General features: G+C 36.5%; 1 long non-coding RNA gene across 3 annotated transcripts in view; it reads left to right on the top strand.

The window, feature by feature from the left end:
* The window catches only part of LOC121671636, a 296300-nt gene extending 279003 nt beyond the window's left edge, over positions 1-17297 (top strand). For all 3 annotated transcript variants that reach the window (XR_006018558.1, XR_006018559.1, XR_006018557.1), the window contains 2 exons: positions 8747-8836; positions 12668-17297. This is a non-coding gene — a long non-coding RNA (uncharacterized LOC121671636). The remainder of the gene's footprint in view (positions 1-8746; positions 8837-12667) is intronic.
* The last annotated feature ends 1721 nt before the right edge of the window (positions 17298-19018 follow it).

The raw sequence follows: 19018 nt of genomic DNA, 5'->3' as shown, positions 1-19018 counted from the left end.
CTCCGTTTACTTTAAGGCAATGCAAAAATATGCTTGGCTTTGTTCAGGGCTCAAGAGTAGTCAAGACCCTGCAGTAATTATTTCTGTGAAAAGTGGTTGATTTTTATGTGTAGTATTGGTATTTCTTTGAACAACTAAGTTAATACCATTGTGTTATCCTTCATAATTAAGTATGATTCTTTTGGTTGTGTCATGCCTTCATCAATTAAGCCCAAGACATAAAGGTCTTTCCCTTCCATGCAGCAGTCAGAGATTGGATCTCTTTCCTGCCATGTCTTTCTCTTTCATTGCAAACAGTTCAAGCTTCAGCAGAGTCTTAGCTTTGCAGATGAACAAATTACTTCTGTCACCATGAAATGTGATGAAGGTACCTCAAGCTAAAACGTGGACTTGTGAGCACACTATGTATCAGATTATGTATAGAGCAAGTTATAGAAGCAATTAACAACAACAAAAAAATACTAGTTTTAATTGGCTACATAAAGGAGGAAGAGCATTCTTGAGATATATAATACAGTCCTTTCTTTAAAGGAGAGCACTTAGCTAAAATTTGGTGCCTAAGAGTTGAAAATGGCGAAAAAACAATCTTATCCAATCCCTAATCATAGTAGTAATCTGACCCAGATCACTTAGTTCATTAAATTCTTAATCTTATTACTTTACTTTTTCTCATGTTCAGGTTCTCTGTGTTCTTCTGACAATATTTTTCTTCTCTCAGGGAGGGAGACATTAGTCTCTGTATGTACACAGAGCTTTAATCGTGCAATACCCAATGAAAAATAACTGTCCCTACTACTGAAGTTCTTAAGTGATGTTAGGAGGACTTACTTTCCTTTTTGGACTGTGGAAGGTCTCTTGGTTTGTCTGGAATCTACCTTAGCTTCAGCTGTCCTTTGAGGAGCTGTCTCTTACAAGTCTATGCAAGTTACTAGTGGTGAGACCCACCAATTTTCATTATATTTAATGAAATCTCACCATCTAACAAGATACAGAATGTTTAAAAAATCATTAATTAAATTACTTAAATTCCAAAATCACAGGTAGTTATTACTTTTGCATCATCCTCCACCCACTGTATTATTTTTTCATACAATCAATAATGTAATCATGTGTTAGCATTAATGCCTTTCGTTTGAACTCCCACTAATGACAGCTTTTAAATCTCAGGATTCAGTGGGATTTGACAAGCCTCAGTGTTGGTGGAAACAGTACCCTACAATGTATCCACTTGAACTGATGCTCTAGGAGGCTTCCTCATATGATGTTCTTGTGTTATGATTATTGTAATGGTTGCTCCAATCCTGTTGGGACTTCTAAATGGACTGCAAGGCACACTATAATAGTAATAAAAATAAAAATGTAGTGACTTTCACAAAATCAGAATATTCCTTAGGCAAAACACTAAGTCACTTGAAGCAGAAAATATCTGATCTGCATCTAAACTTTAGCTGTGTTCTGAATTTCTGGTTAGAAAATGTAATATATTAATGCCCTGAAACTTGTGCTGTGCTCACTTTAAAATTTATATTAAGTAGATTGTTACATTATGGTAATGTACTAAATTACCTAAAGCAAAGTAATACAATGATTAACTGACCATAAACATTGGTTTATAGTCAGTTTATAAAGTATTACAAAGATTAACATTATGCATTTTCATATCAGAAGAAAATTGCAGGATGAAATATCTCTGGATTGACTTGATGCTATTAAGAATAATAAAACAGTGGTATAACTCACAACAGTCTCAAGTTACAGCTTGCAACTAAACTTTGGTTTAAATCATCTTTGAAACCAGCAGAGATATACATCGTTTTAAAAAATGCCCAAAGCTTTCCAAGCATAGAATAATGGTTTCCAGTATATGTTTTCTAATATATAATGTATTACCTTTTTTTTGCCTCTTTGTTATTCAGCATATCATGTCAGATTCTGACCTGGCATAGCTGCTCTGATATCAGAAGCATTTTACCACCTTAGCCAAAACAAATAGGGATCTCTTTTTATCAGGTTACAATATTTGTCCTAAAAAGCTATAAACAATCAAAGTTCAATGCTTTTTGAGTTAAATTAATTTAATCATGCATAGGTAGAAGTGCTGTTCACCTGTTGTTCCAAGGTTTCCTCTGGTCTGTCTGTGACTTTAACCCTAGCAGCCCTGTGGGTTGTGGCCAACAACACACTATGAGCCAGCCGAGCTCCATGCAGTGAGGAAGGCTCAGTGCAGACAGCTGCGGGAACCAGAGCATGGCCAGCAGCTCCAGGGAGGTGATTATCCCTCCCTGCTCAGTCCTAGTGCAGGCTTGTCCATAGTCCAGTTTTGGGCTTACTGTCACAAAAGAGACACTTAGAAGCTGCAGAGTCCAGAGAATGGAAACCCTGGTTTGGAGGGAGCTGGAGTACTTGACATGCAGGTTAAAGCTGAGGAAACTGGGTCTGAAGGCTGAGAAGGTATCTGTTTGCCTCAAGGGGAGTACAGAAAACACAAACAGATGCTTCACATGGGTGCACAGTGAAAGGAAAGAAGTCACAGTCACAATTTACAGAAAGAAAATTACAACTGGACTAAAGGAAAAAAACAATGCACAAAGGGAATGAAAAAGCCCTGGAACAGGTTGTTCAACTGTGGGAAACTGTCCTTGGAGATTTTTCAAAACTTCGTTGGACAGGTCCCTGGGTGACATGATCCAGTTTGAGATTAACCCTGATCCAAGCAGAAGGCTGGACCAGATGGCCTCCAAAATCTCCCTACAACCTAAATTTTTAGATGATCCTGTGATTCTCCTTCTGTGTTCCTTCAGCCTTAAAAAATGCCCTTGGCTACTACTGCATTAAGATTTTGATATTCTAAAGGTTAAAAACCAAAAGTAATACTCACTTCAGTAAAATAAATCTTAACTTGTAAAGAACCTTTTGAAATTCAAAAAAACTTTAAAGTCTTCTTTCTTCCTTTTCAGGAATTTCAGGAATCTGATAAGCTCAAATGAACTCAGAACACTTTTTCAGGTTTTTCTGTGCAATTATGAGGTCTAGAAATATACTTAATTTTTAAATGAAAGATAAGTACTACAGGATGAGGAACTCTCAGATAATAATCAGTTACCACAATGCAAAATTTGCTAGAAAAAGTGAATGAAATTTCTTATATTCTTATATTTCTTATATTTCTTATATCTATCCAGATCAATTCCCTGATATTATCCACAGTTACGTGCAGCAACATGAAAGAGAGGATGGTAAAAAACTGAAAACAAGGCAGGACTTCCTCTCATAATGATACATTTAGGCGGATTCAATCTTTTCTGAAATTTTAGCCTGAAATAATTTAGGCAAATTTGCTTCTGAAAGGGCTTATTTTCCTCCATTACTACCTATACAAATACTTACATGCTTAAGCTTATATTGATGCCTAAGGGCAACAGTGCTAAAATTGGTCACAAAGAACAAAAAGACACTTTAAGTACTGGAAAAATCCTCATTGAAATCTTGAGGGAGAGCTGATGTTTTTGTTTACTCCACATAAATTATTGACATGGTAACAGAAAGACATATTGAAGATGATGCACTTATTACTACAGTTGATTCCTAAACATCAGAATATTATATTTATATACATATTTGAAAATAGCATATGTGTTATTTATTCACTATGGAATAACATATGAACAGCACCACCTGGCAGCAGCTGTAAAATAAAAATAATTTAAAAATCTGATATACAGCCTTCACTTCTTAGAGTAGTCTTGTCTGGCAACATTCCTCTGTCTCTCCACTCATACTGGCAGGAAGGAATACAAGGTGTCCTCAGACAGTGGGGCATTTCATTATTCTTACCCAGATTTTTCTGTCCAACAATGTTTTGCTCATTCACCAATGCAGGTAATACTGTTCTCCAGCTCTTCTCAATAGGTCACTACTTTCCAGACCATTTCCATCAAACATTCTATCTTGATATGCAGTCATTAAAATAACTCTCAGGAATGTTTATGATCTAATTTGGCTCATTTTGTATTTCATACTGGGTGACTAAATTATGTGGTAAATTTTTGCCTAAAATACTTAAGGCAAAACTGCACACAGTGCAAGTACAGACACAGAACAGCAGTAAATAAAGACCAGAATTCACAGGGAATATAAGGTAAGAACCCTTGTTTTAAGGTGTAAGAAGAATGAAACTAATGACAGACAGCTGTCATCAGCACAGCAGACATCTGTGGGCATAAGCACCAAAAGTGGCAAGAAATGGAATTACTAAAAATGGGGGTTTAGAAATTGGTATCCCAATTTAAAGTTGGCACAAGAGAAACAGAGAAGGAACATGAGAAGGAAAGCTCTGTTTGAGAGACAATAAAAAAGGCATCAAGAAGAGACTTCCATCCATCAGTGCATCTGTCCTAAAACATGAGAGTAGATCTTGCCAACGGTGAGTGCAGAGTATGAGCATGTGGAGGGAGAGTTATTGGCTTTCAGGTGAGAAGTTTGAAAACCTTATTACTATGCTGACTATTTCCCATCAGTTCAGACTACATTTCTTTGTTCTCATCTAGGAAAAGTTACCCCACTTCCAACTGCCTCATCTATAGGCATGAGTGGGTGTCGGAAGGGTTGCACTCATCACATTTCCTTTCAGTTGAGTGGGACAGGTTCCCACGGCACTCAAAAAAAAAAGTTAGGCACAGATATAGCGCTAGCACCACAGATAAATCCAAGAATAGCAAAATTTTCAGACTCTGGAAGGGATTCAAACTGAAATTATTCTAACAGTTGATAAGATGTGTATCTGAGGCCCCTGAGTACAGTGGAGTTACTGTGAAGTTTTAAATTTCAGCCTCCTGGATATTTCCTATGAATTACCTAAAAGACTTAAATACATCTAGAAAGTCATTTTATTGCAAAAATTAATGTCATCACAAGTTTTTGAGAACTATTGACTTTTGAATTGTTCTTTAAAAGGAAAAAGATGGAACCAAGATTTTTACCCAAAGAAAATAATGGTTTATGAATACCTTACCTACAAAGCATGGTAATGTGCCTCGTCTTGTTATGCTGCCATGAACACGGACTCGTGATTTCCCTCTGCAGTTTTAATGCAGTTCATCATTTCTTAGCTTAGTTTAGTTTAGTTTAGAAAATAGATTTGTGTGGTTACAGTTTGCACCGTTAAGTACTGGAGATAAACCTGAAAAAAAATGTTCTAAGCTTTCTTTCTGGCGTAGACTTCAGACGTGTCATGTCACTGGCTGTGAAAGTTGTCTGGCAACAGAATGATGATGCATGCACAGAGGTTCATTCTCTAGGGTACACCAGACAAGCTTATGAGTTAGCCCCCACAAGACTTACTATTTTTAATACTAAAAGTATATGCTTTGGTGACAGGTCATTACTTCTGCCAGTGCTGCTGTACTGAAATCTAATTTGTTGCCATAGGGAATATTGTCACAACAAAAATGGGATCATAAGTAAATACTTTATATTTTGTTCAGTGGCACTTCATGTTGACTTGTAAGGTCTGAGTTTCACATGTTTTCTCAGTGATTAGGAAAAAAACTCTAGCAAATTCTTACTTTTCAGAAGCTATTTAAAAACAGATATTTTGCAGCCACTTTTTTGGTGGCATGAAGGATGGATAAAAAGATGACAGAGCCAAAGTCTTCTGTCAGATGAATGAACATGGAGAAATGACCACTGAGTGTCATCTCAGAGGTTTGACTGTTGCTATGCCATTTCAACTAATGGCACAAGAACTCTGGCTTTCACAATCTGTTGTTCAAAGGAGCAGATAATATGTAGAAAAATATTGCCTTATTCCCTCTGAATGCACTAAATTCTTGTTAAACTGAAAGGGGATCTGAGTAATGGTGTTTTAATCATTGAAATGAAGAAAGAGCAATACCAAGTGCCTATATTTACTTACTATTTTCACAGGTATTGCCTGCATTTTAGATGAATACCTGCTATTTTATATTTTATGTTCTTCATTAGGCAAAATTTCAACAAGTAGAATATGGCAAAATCATCCACGGTGTAAACAGATACAACTAGACTCAAGACACCGGAGAGCTTGAATGAGTTTTGCCTGGAAAGTTTTCATGACATAACATTTACATTTACAGAGAAATTTTCAGTGGAAATGCAGTTTCCTGGAAGCTTCCTAGTAGTACCAGGTTAATGACTAATTTTAAATTTCTTTATACTGGTTTTTTTTCAGGATTAATTCAGCTGTGATTTTGCCTAGACAAGTCTTAGATTCTATCTCCTCTCCTTTCCTGAAAAAAGAAAAGGATTTTGACCAGGGTTGAGATCTATACTACTATACTAAAATTAAATTAATTTCAAAGACAGAGGGAGAGCAACCACAGGCAGATACACAGAGACAAGGTAGCTTCATATCTCATCTTTCCTTAGCAACGTATCCTTGGAAATTTATTAGATCCCATATCAACATGGTTAGAAAATAAACTTCTTTCTTGATCTCCAAAAGCAACTTCTGTACTGAATGTTGTAGATAAAGAAATATGCAAACTGCCTCTTACTTATCTCAAATAAGAGGAGGCAGGGCACATAATAAGAAGTGTTTGCAAAAGTCAGCTGAGTCTAATGAAGCTGGTACATATGGCTGGCATAAAAAAAATGTAACATTTTTCATTCTCCACACAACCAATGCAAAAGAGGAATAGTGACACATGGGGGTAGTAGCCATGACTCCTATTACCTTTTCTCACAGCCTCCTCTCTACACATACATATCTCCCTGGTTATTTTGTTCTCTCTCTGCACTTGAAATCCCTCACTGCTGAATGCTGTGGAGCTAAGTACAGTGTTATTGAGGTCTGGCACTGTCTCCCTGTTTGTCAGGGCAGTTTGGGATTCCATGATTTTCATACCTTTCTTGTAAATATCCATGACTTGAAACATTCTGGAGTCCCACGTGAGAGCTGGTGGACTGGGCGCATGAAGTAAGCCTAATTGCACAAAGTGGAACAAATAGAATTAAGATCTGTAAAGTTGAGCTAGGCACTTCTTGGGAGGTTAATAGAGAGGAGGAGCTCAGCCTGACAAAGGAGCCTACTAGCCTGGCTGACTCGAGCTGAAGGACTGCACATGATTGCACACAGTGCAACAAATTTCATTACAAGCCTCACGATCAACAGTTTTAAAAGCTTAGTGGAATAGGTCAAGTTCACAAGTAACTTGGTTACTACAAAAACATATCCATGACAATTGACACTTTTTATGCAATCAGAGTATTTCTGCCCTCTAAAGTTCCAGCCTTGCTATGACATAATTGTCCAGGTTTACTCAAGTGCTTACTGTGTTTGACCAAAGCATCTAATTAGATAGACTAATGACTGACTCTATTCCTACAGTTTCAACATTCAAAAATTGCTTTCTGTGGGCCACCAGGAATAGTAGAGGGAGAAAAAAAGCCTTTATTTTGAATGTACTGAAGGAATTTGTGGTGGATTTGAAAGGAAAATCTCCAATCAAACATTCTCCATTGGTTTTGAGATTAAAATAGTGGAAGATGAAACTCAAATATGATATATATATGTGTGTGAGTGCATGTATGTATGTATACATATGTATGTCTATATCTCTCTATATAAATCCATGCTTCTTTGCTAATTATTTTCTTTTTCCATTGATTTCTACTGAGATATAAAAGGTTAGGCCAAGTGATGTTAAACTCTTTTGATTCAGATTCCAACATTTCCTTTCCTTCTCTTAATAAATATTCTTTTGACATGTAAGTGCAATTGCACTTACAAGTGAGTTTCCTCTTTCAGTGATTGCCTAATCAAGAACATACCCTGGTTTATGGAACATGAAGGATCTCAGAATAGCTTATCTTGCATATCACAGTGGGTTCAGCACTACTGGTAGTTATTTTAAAAAATCATAATAGATAAAAGAGATACAAGGCAAAATCCCAAATATTGCAGTAATGTGGGCTATTTCTTTTTCATTTAAGCTTCCTCCAAACTTTGCTCTGATATAAATTGCATATAAAGCATATTGACTTGGTAGTTAAGATGACAGGCAGGGAATATTTTCTCTGAAAAGGTCATAGTAAAGACAATGAGTATATTCCCCTGAAATTATTTATATAATAATTCATCGTATCACTTCAGTTTTCTTAAGGATGCTAATACGCTCCTTTTTGCGCAACTTTTCTGTGAAGAAAATGAAAGACAAAGAAATGTTGTATCTGAGCAAAAGCATGCATGCAGAATCTTGGTGAAAAGACTTCAAGCAGTTCCAAAGAGTGGGATTTTTAAATTTACCTAAATTACCTAGTGTGTAATACACTAATATTTCTGGGAGGCATGGAAATTTAATTACCCCCCTTCTACAGAATAAGAGCTGAGGTACCAGTCTGAGGTTGGCAAGTGGTTACTATCGTGACTAACCATATTAAAATCAATGACATTAGTTGTGCATGAAACTGCTCACCAAGCTGAATAAAAGATTTCACATTCTGACTCCAAGAGACAAAGTGGTTTGCCCAAGGTCTATAGTCTGGGACTCAAAAACCACTTAAGCTTGTCCTTAATTTGTAGCACATGTTTAAGTGTTTTTCTTCAGCAGAAATAAATAGAGAATTATCGACAGAATTTAAATCTCGGTCTCTCAAGTACCAGGTCATTTCCTTAATCATAAGAACACCTTGACTATGTGTGATAAATGTTAATGGGAATTGAGTATGTCTTATGTCTCCATATTTGCTGATTTTTGTTTTGTTTTAGAAATTGGACTGCAAGGGAATAAATCCTAAATGCATCTTATTTTTATGGGAAGATATCTTGGCTGAAGTATGAAAAGAGAGCAGAAACAAGGTAGGACACACAAATCCCTAAAAATGAGAAGATGAAAAGATTGCTCTTACCCCAGCAGTATAATTCATATAGAATAATTCATAATTGGGCCTGTCTTCTTTGTTAATAATGTGTAATGCTGGGTTCCTACAGGAAGCTGGCAATATAGCAGGTATCGTCAATTTCTTGAAATGTGTTCACAGTGCACATCTGGAATTCAATATATTTCTTGTGGTTCCAGCAGTAACATTTTTTAGAGCTGTTCTCCTACAGGCAAAATAGTCTTTAGATATGGAAGATGCAGAGAAAAACAGTCAAGAACAGTTTCATACAACATGTACAGCTTGTTTGTGTATGTGAACCAAAAATGGGATATCTCCTCTTTTACAAACACCTGGCTCAATATTGATTAACATACATTTTCACTTAGTATACACCAATCTGTAAATATAGTCTAAAACTCAGTTCCACAGGCATATAGTTGATATGGGATAAAGCACTCTGGGAAAGGTGAAGAAGGAGATATGCTGTACCAATAAAAATATATGAAGGATAGTTCACTGATGTGAACATCAGATCTCCCCATCTGGTGGTCAGCTTCTGACTTAGGGATTCTTAGGGATGTATAAAGGTCTGATCTACTAGCATTTTAAAATTTGTTTTCTTATAACGTTGTGTTTTCTGAAGCTCATGCTAAAAGACTTTAAGATTTATAAGGAAATGTTTACTTGCTGTTCAAGGTAAATTGTACTTTGATCAAGATATCCAGGAGAACATGAAACAGAGTAGGGATTGTTCCCAGGGTTTTGCTTGCTACTCTTTGAAGGTGTATTGGAGAAAAAAGACATACTAAAAAGCATCATAGTATAAATACTATGTTGCAAGCATCTGGCTCTGGAAATATACTGTACTCTACAGGCCAGAGTCCTTCCTGCTGAACCGAGGTGCCAGCAAAGCAACCCTTGGAGCCCTGGCATAACTGCCACATTTCACATAGCAAAGAAAAACTGATCTGCGATATACAATAATACTAAAAATGTTAAAAAAACTTCATGTACTTTATTTTCCAGGTCATTAAACTCCCTCTCATTGCTTTATAAGTGCACCTAAGACCATGCACTTAAGCCTGAGATTTCCTGGTAGGAATTATGGCTGGGACATTGGGGAGTTTTGGTGGTTAAGGAGAACTCCCAGGAGCTGCACACAGACTATAACGGGTCTTTTGCATGCACCTTATGCAAGAGGTACCTAAGAAATACTACTGCTGCCACTTTGTATTCACAACACTGTGGACGGAATGTTTGTTGAAGAGGAGAGCAAGTAGAGAAAAACTCATATTGGAGTAGCTCAGCTAAATATTGTCTTCCTTTAGTATGTAGGAATTTATCTTCATGGCACAGAGAGTAGCTGACTGGTGACCAACCACGCAGGATAGTTCTGTAAATGGAAGTGCTTCAGAAAGTTACAGTTCACTCCTGGACCACTGTTTACTGATGCATCTGCTACATCAGATGTAGTGAGGAACCAGAGCCATGGTCATTTATTTCTTGAAAAAAGACAGGGATGGCTCCCACAGACAGTAAAATTGTTTGCTGTTACACTGTCCTTTTTTATTTTACTCAAATAAGGCACTGCTTCAATAATAGACTTCATCCATCTATGCCTTTCTAGTAGAGTTTGTGAATGAGCTCCTCACTCAGTCTGTACACTGCATGTAAAACCTTCCTTATGGTGTAGTCTATTATAAACAAAAAAATTATCCTAACACTTCTAAAAAACCTAGAGACTCATGCCCAGAAAACATTCTTTCATCCACCCTTTGGGGACAGAGACATTTGGATAATGTATATGCCTTGTGTACATTTCTCTCCCTAAATGCAGTAGCTGGAATGAAACCGTCTTTGTAGATAAAGTTGATGTTTTAATATTTTTACCCTGAAGGACAATATATAATGTAACTTTTCAATTTTCATTAACTATGGCTCAGGTTGCTATAGGCTAAGCTCTCAGCTATGAATTAAAGTAAAGCAAAGAAACTCTACAGAGGAGCATTTCAGATGAATGCCAACATTGGTGTTTTGTGGCAATGCTAAGCTTGGATGGGACTGCAGTAGTTATGTTTCTCTCCTGCTCTTCTAATAGTAAATTCACCAGGAAGATGTACTTTTTCCCACCTTGTTCTCAATCCCATGCCCCCAGATAGATAGAATGTTGGTGTATCTTAACTGAAAATGTAAAAGATCAGAATTAATAGATTTAAGAGAAATAGGATGACAGAAAGAAAAGCTAAAGAAGAATATATAGAATGGGAGAAAAATTATTCCAAATAACAGAATTAGAATAGCCTCTGGAACAATTGTTGTGACATAACATAGCTCAAATACTAGAAAATATACTGAATATATTAAGGCAAGACAGACAGTCTTTCCTACTCCAAACTTGAATACTGATGCCTGTGTTGAATTGACTTCTGAGCCTGTCCTTGAATGATATTCTAGTCACAGGCTTGGTTGCACCACTTTGTCAAAAAATCAAGTGTTAACTACTTGATTTTGAAAAGTTTTATTAGATGTTAACATAAACTTTCAAATTACTGGAAAGCTGATATTAAATATTGCCAAATCAGAAAGTCTTAATACGTATGTTTAGGATGTCGTCTGATAACTATTGTGCTTGATCTTTAGGTCCATTGATTACACAACAAGGAGTTTTACTTGCAAGCGTAAGGTGCTTAGAAAAATGAAGGCCATGGTTTCCATTCAGTCTCCTAAAAACTAACTTTAGGTATGTCAGACAGACTTCTCAGGCTGAAATGTGGCTGTCTTTAGGCAAGTCTTCAAGCCACCAATAGCTCTCACACAGCTTGCTGAAGTAGAAGTGAGCAGTTTTTATTTTCACCCTAGTTGCAAAATTGTCAAAAATGTAACTAGATATTAGGGGATCAGTGTTTGTGCAATGTAGCAACACATAGAAACAAGTTTATTTTCCCTATTTCTGTTTCTTCCTCAGAACTGGGAGAAGGGAAAGTCTCCCATCTTAAAACACAAAAGAGTTTGCAGAACAGACTGGCAGCATGAAGAAATTAGCTCTTTAAACCAGAGAACTGATCTTCAGGCAATATCATGTTCTATAATCTCTCTTTACTGGTTATGTTAACAAAGGAGTTGTATAGTACAGCAAGTGTAACTCGGCTTTTTCTTTGTCAAGCCATTAAACTATGTCTTACATGGAGAGTGAAAAGGAAATTATGCAGCTCATACTCATCTACTCTGGCCCAAATAATGTATTCAATACAAGGTTTATGCAGAGAGCCTGTCTTTCTTATGATGTAAATGAAATTAGTTATTTTTCTTTAGTCCTTTGGATTTGAAGCATTTATTTCCCTAATGCATTAAGAAATCTCTGTGCTGACAGGGGAACTAAACTGTAAGCTACCATCAGTGATCAAAATACTGACATAAACTGAACATATATTTAAAACAATGAACATATTTAATTTCCATTAAATGTATGTATTTAATGTGACAAGCTTACTGTGACATACTTAAAGCTATTCCTATGCTTCAAAGATTTCAAATACAATGTTGAATGGTGATCTGCCTTGATCAAGATACAAGGTACTATTTGTTGCTCTTTCATCCATGTGTCAATCTAAACTGTACATACTTGACGACTTCCTACGGCAAGGACTCTTTTGGAGTGAGTGGAACTCCCAATTACTGTTCATACTGTCACAATCTGGTTCAAAGGGCTCAGAGTCACATATCAGCTTGTCCATGAGAATGCTGAGTGCTAGTCCTGTCAGTCCACAGCAAAGAGAAGGTGAGATAAGTGAAATTAAATATTTTCCAGATACTATTCTCCTGCGCCTGCCCTACAGAGGTGTTCTGTTGAGCCCTTGGTGTTACAACAGTTCAAAGTCCTTTGCTTCCACTGTGTTGTAAGTATTCACTGCAAGGGCTGGAATTGCCACTCATGGCTGCTGAAGGGTACCCAGCTAGCTTTGATTTATTACAAGGCTTTCAAAAAGCATGTTAAAATTCACTTGCTGAATGTTCAGCTTCTCTTCTTGTTGAAAAGCAGAAGCTGTAATCATAAATAATAGTACCTTAATCTATTAGTGGTCTTACTAACAGTTGCACAGAACACTTAATAATGAAATAACATTTTAAGCTATAAATACTAAATCAAGATGGAAACAGATTGTCTTATACCTCAATATAAATTGCAGATACAATACAACCTAAAATTCAAGCTGAGATTTAAGATGATTCCCAGATACTTAAATTCCAAGGCATAATTTAATATGGGTCTAGCTAAAGTACTAATGTTTAATTGCTCCTTACAAGAGCTCTTTCAACAGAAGACTTGATTATGCCTAAACCAGGCCAGAATGATATTAAAATCATACTGCAGAGCAATATAAATTTGACCTATCACTGATGCAGCTCCATAAAGAATGGCACCATCTTCGTGGAGAACCATTCATTTATATTTTATTTCTATTTTGTACAAACTTGATAGCTTCAAGGAAATAAGCTCTCAGAAAGAGCAGTTGATATACTGAAAGCCTGAGAATTTGTTTAATCAATGTATTTTCTTTGTAATTAGGTAACATGAAAATGAGCAACCTTGAATATCTATTATGCAGATAGTCCCTTTTAACAAAACTTTGCAACATTCAGTTATATTTTGGTATGTTTGAGCTGGGTCAAGACAGTAATCACAACTCAGCAATAAGTAGGGTCTGAGTGGATCTCAGGAGATCATAAACTGTACCCCACTTCCTTAGACAGAAAGCACTTGTACCTTCAACATTCACAAAGAGTGAGGATTAACCCGCTACCACCACATCCCCAGGAAACGTGTGGATTTATCATCCTTACTGGACACTTAGAAAAACCTGTTCAAACTAAGCATTTCTTGTTGAAGTTTAAACCTACTTCTTGTCCAAATGTCCCTAAGGATAAATTTTCTTCCCTAAGGATAAACTATTTTCTTCCCTGGATCATTTTGAAAATTTTTGCCAAAGTCTCCTTCTCTCCAGGCTTTCTTAGACTAAAAACCTCAACTTTTCCACTCCTTTATTTTTCAACTTCTAACGAGATTGTCTGGACTTGTTTGGACCCCCTATCAATTTGAATCCTACTGCGCATGGGTAAAGCTGAGGTTCTGTCAATTCCAGCCATGGCGGACAGTTCACTTCTCATATTTTGCATACCAGAGACAACTCAACATACCGCCTGGTGTGTTCTTTTCCTTTTTCAAAAGAAGGATACTGTTGACTAATGCTGAGTGTGTTGTTCCCAGATCTTTTTTGGAAATGTTGCTGAACAAGTTCCTCATCATTTGTTTGCACAGTTGATTATTTTTGCCCAAGGGCAATATTTTGCAGTTGGTTTTGATTAATTTCTTACATTTTTCTTTTCCAAGCTGCTTCTCCATTTGTCAAAGTTGCTTTGGTTTGTAACACTGTACCCCAGTAAACTCACTGCTACACATCATGATGCTATGAGTAAAGATCAACTGTATGCTCTGGTCTTTTATCCAGGCTATTAATGAAAACATTGAACACATTCATAACCAAAATAGACCTTTGAGGAACCAATTCTTTACATACCTTCACCAAATCTGACAACTACTCTCTTAGTGTATTTATCACTCAGTTTTACAACTGTTCTGTGTTAATTAAATAAATTATGATATCTTGTCTAAATAATGTAAAAAACAGTGTCAAAAAACCTTACGAAAGTTATCTACTGCTATGCTCTATTTGTGTAGCCAATTACCACAAAGAGAAATATAGGAATTATAAAAATAGCAATTGAAAATTAAATATCCTATGGAATCTCAACATTCACTTATTTATTGTAACTCTCTCTTTTCTGCCCCTTCCCATTCCTGCCTATTTTACAAGGCAATTTCACCCTTTTTTTTTTTTAATATATTTCTTCTGCCTTAAAGTGATACAATTTTTTCTGCGTGACAACAGGACTGGAAGAGGCCTAAGGTGGGAGTGCTTTTCTCTGGTCCATGGAGCACCTTTCACAGAAGGACTGAACTCAGTGTCTAGGGAAATACATGAGTGGCCCAAGCAGGAGATTCCAAGTCATTCCATTCTAAGTCTGTTCTGTAATGTTATGCTATGTACAGCCATTTTGGATGCTATAGGGTTAGAGGACCTTGCTGATATACAGGAGAACACAAAAGGTCCAAAAGAAAGCTAATTTTTTTAGATAACATGCTTCCGGAACCTACTCCCAGTAGCCTTCTGGTCATAAGCAATTAGGATCCGTAGGCTTTCTACTCATAAAATGAAGATTTTTTTTACACCCTGAACCTCACTTTGTCTTGAAAGTGAGTAACTGGGACAGGTTATGTAACGAGAGGCTATCCCATGTTTATGCATACAGCCTGCTCCATGTCTCCCAGGAGATGGATGGAGGCACACATCACCCAGCCAAGCAATAGGATGGGGACTGAATGTACAGCTTGCAAAAACTTCTAGATATAGAACATCTTTCATTCCCTTTTCCTGCCCAAGGAAAAGAGACTATTCTGGGTATGGAATACAATGAAGAAGACAGAATAAGAGAGGCCCCATGAGAATCCACATGCCCCAGAAAGGAACAAAACTCAAGCAAGCTAATAGAATACCCACAGGAATTTCCATCTTCTGACAGTGCCTAGATGCACCTCAGCTGGAGCTAAAACCATCCTTTTAATCCTTCCTAAACCAAAAATCATGGTGCTTCCCCAGGCAACAATAATCTACTTGTATTATCAATTATCATGGTACTGTACTTATCTGGAATTGATGCCATATGCAAATCATTCCATTACTTACCCTTTGAAACCAAGGTAAGAACCTGAAATGACACTATGCAAAGGATCCAAAGTTCATAGTAGATCAGTTCATAGTAGAATTCTGCCTAAGAAGGAGTTTTGGGCTCCAGAAGAAGAGCTCTATGCAAGACCTCCCAGGTATGGAAGACTGAAAAAACCAAAACACAAACAAACAAAAAAACAACTGCCCAAAAAAAAAATCAAACCACCACCACCACCATGACTCACCAAAACAAAGAAAAAGAATACAATATTTTAAAATTACTATTTAGCTCAATGTAGTGTAATTCTACAGTATAATGGAAAAAAAACTTGGGATGGACAGTATCTCCCAACCTGGGGGGTTGTTTCATAACTTTTCAATTTCTTAAAATATTGAGAAAAGTATTAAATCAAAAGGATTTTTCCCCCTAGACATGTATCATTTGGAGGAATATTCTGCAGCAGACTGTGACTTCTGACCTGAATCCAGCAGAAAATCAGCAAGTCCATAAAGATGAACCTGGACACATCCAGTCTGAAAACAAGATCAAAGTCAGGGCTGCAGAGTTAGTTTCTTAATTAAGGCAATTTGAGTAAAAATAACGAAGGCGGAAGTCACATTTCTGCAAAAGCAATTTGGCAGAAGGGCTAGCCCTCTTCTTTATAGTACTTCAGATGAAAAAGGAAGACGCTATTAGTTGCTTTCTTTGTTAAGTGTTTGAATTGAAACCTTGGTGCCACTCGTTTACTATTTGCCAGTAGCGCTGAGTGAGTAATTCTCTGCCTGTAATTTCTTCGACTAAATTAGCCTCTTTTTCTTCTCATGGAATATCCATCAGCAGATCATGATTTTCTCATTTAAACGTACTCAACAAATAAGTCTGAATTTTTCCCTGCAAACAGATTGCAAATATTTGAAATTCAAGCTGCATCATTTATTTAGGATTGGTAAATCAGGTCACACTGTTTGTTCTCTCCAACTGAAGTAGTGTGAGGAACACTACTTCCTGTGCACAGAGTTGTGTGTTCCTCCTCAAAATCAGACTTCCATAAATGCTCGTGGGAAACAAAATTTGCATTATTTCTTTTTATACACCTTTCTGCTAAACCTAAATCTCAATTGATTGTTCTTTCACCAAAAAGCGAATTCGAATGGATTCTGTTTGACTATGGGCAAAGAGAATTAATTTAAGAATTGTAATGATTAATTGTGGATTTTTTTTTGTATTATTCATGACATGTTTGTTTATTTACAAAGAATGAATTAGATAAAAAAGGCCTTCAGTCCTTAAAACATCCTTACAAAAGACAGAAAAATACCAAAATAACAAAAAATATTAAAAAAAATATTTCCAGTATTCAAAGAGGGGAATGCTGAATCATACAGAAAATTTGGCAAGAGCAGAGAAACAGGAAAATCCATCACTCAATTTTGCATCATTAATCAAAAAACACACTTTAACAAGCCATGAATAAGCTCCAATCTACAGTTTTTGTTTTCTTTCCACAGAGCAACAGGATTCTGGTTAAGGAGGTTCCTTGTGGACGATAATTGCTATGCTGTTTGCAAATGTTGGTATAATTTGGAAGTGTAAAATTATTGTCACATGATGGTACCATGGATTCAGCTAGTCCACTGTTGAACAGAGAACAGGCAAAAAAAATAAAAGAATATTCCAAAATGTGGTCATTTATTTTTATGGGGATTTAATTATCATAAATATAAGCATGTATTTTCTCTCTAAGTATTTTGATATTTTAGAGAAACAGATAGATTTTCTGGGAGAGAACTGGGGAGGAAAGGAGTGATTATACACAGATAGTGAATGACATCATGGAAAAGCTCATAAATAAGTAAAATAAGCAGGAACACACACAGGGCAGCTGTCCTAGTTCCCAGCTTCTCAGATGTCTCTTTCCTACAGGCCTTCTCTCCCTCTTTCCTCCTCCTGACCAAGGTCAGCTCCTTCCTTTACCTTTAAAGCAGCCATTGCTTAGCCATCTGACAGGGGAGCCTAAACAAGATCTTAAATAAGCAAAGGCAAACCTGACACGTCTCCCTTACAGCCATGAGGGTAGACAGACTCTCCAGTAACTGTGCCAGGCACATAAAACCCATGTAGAATATACTTTTCAAAATTATAGTCATCAGGAACAGTCAGCTTGCTCTACCAAAATGCTGACCTGATGTAGACACCCGTGATATAATGGTATGCAATAAAGGTAGGCATTTCAGCACCCTTCACTCTGAATTCCATTGGCCAAAAAAATATTCAAGTAAAAAATTATAGTTCTTAATCAGTTCTTAGGCACAAAATCTGTCCCATCCCTCAGACGTGAACAATCTTGACTTGTTGATGTCACTCAGGCTCTGTGCAGCTTAAGCCACTCATCCAGACAGAGACCATTTCACGGCCTTTGTCTTTCTGGATATTTATTAAAAAGTTGCTACTTAGCTGTTGGCACATATTATATTTCAAAACTGTCCCATTCTGAAGAACCAAAACTATCCCGACTCCCGAAGCACCAACACAAATACTGAAAAAACCTCACCCCTATGCAACACCAAAGCAATTATCTAAATGTAAGTACCTTAATGAGCACTATCCCAAACAGGGGTTCAGAATAACATATAGGTTAATAACAATAATAATAATAATAATAATAAAAAATGCAATATTTTTGCAAGTTATCTAAATAGGACAGCTTTGTTCCTAAAATAAATCAATAAATAAATAAATACATTAAATGAAATGTCAGGTTTCTATCTGCCTATAATATTAAAAAAAATATCCACAGAACTGCAAATAAAGACACAGAAAGTCACAATGGAAACATATATATATATCTCAACATATATCAACACATCTATATCTATAGATCTATATCTATCTATCAATCTATATATATCTCTATCTATCTATCTCAGCATTTCTGGCTTTCACATGTTTTTGCATAATGATAGGGCTAATATAACGTAACAAATCCTAAACTGTTTTCACAAGGAGTGGAAAAAAGATGTGTAAAAGTATGCTCTGTCTTGCTTCCTTCTGTTCACAATGTATCTAAATACAACAAATGGTGTTCTTGCTCTTTCTGTCTGTTTCTCAATCTGTTTGGAAAGTAGCCATCATTCTGCAGCCAACCATAATATTTGACACTTCCTGACATCATGAAAGCCACCATCTGTCTATCATTGAAGCCCTGTACTTTTTAAAGACTGCTTGGCCTGATCTTTAATGAAGCTTTACTGTGAATGCACAGATCAGTTTAGATAGAAAACTGGGAAAGTCTGACAAAAAGACAGTGCAAAATCTTTTAGTTAGTTTCAGACACAAAACAAAAGGGATATGAAGACCTTCTTGCAGTTACCAA

The sequence above is a fragment of the Corvus kubaryi genome, unplaced genomic scaffold (genome assembly GCF_017639235.1).
Source record: "Corvus kubaryi isolate FWS band 111438036 unplaced genomic scaffold, C.kubaryi_AGA036_p1.0 37398, whole genome shotgun sequence".
Classification (NCBI taxonomy): Eukaryota; Metazoa; Chordata; class Aves; order Passeriformes; family Corvidae; genus Corvus; species Corvus kubaryi.
The sequence above is the reverse complement of the archived record's forward strand: the minus strand, read 5'-3'. Positions and strand labels throughout refer to the sequence as shown.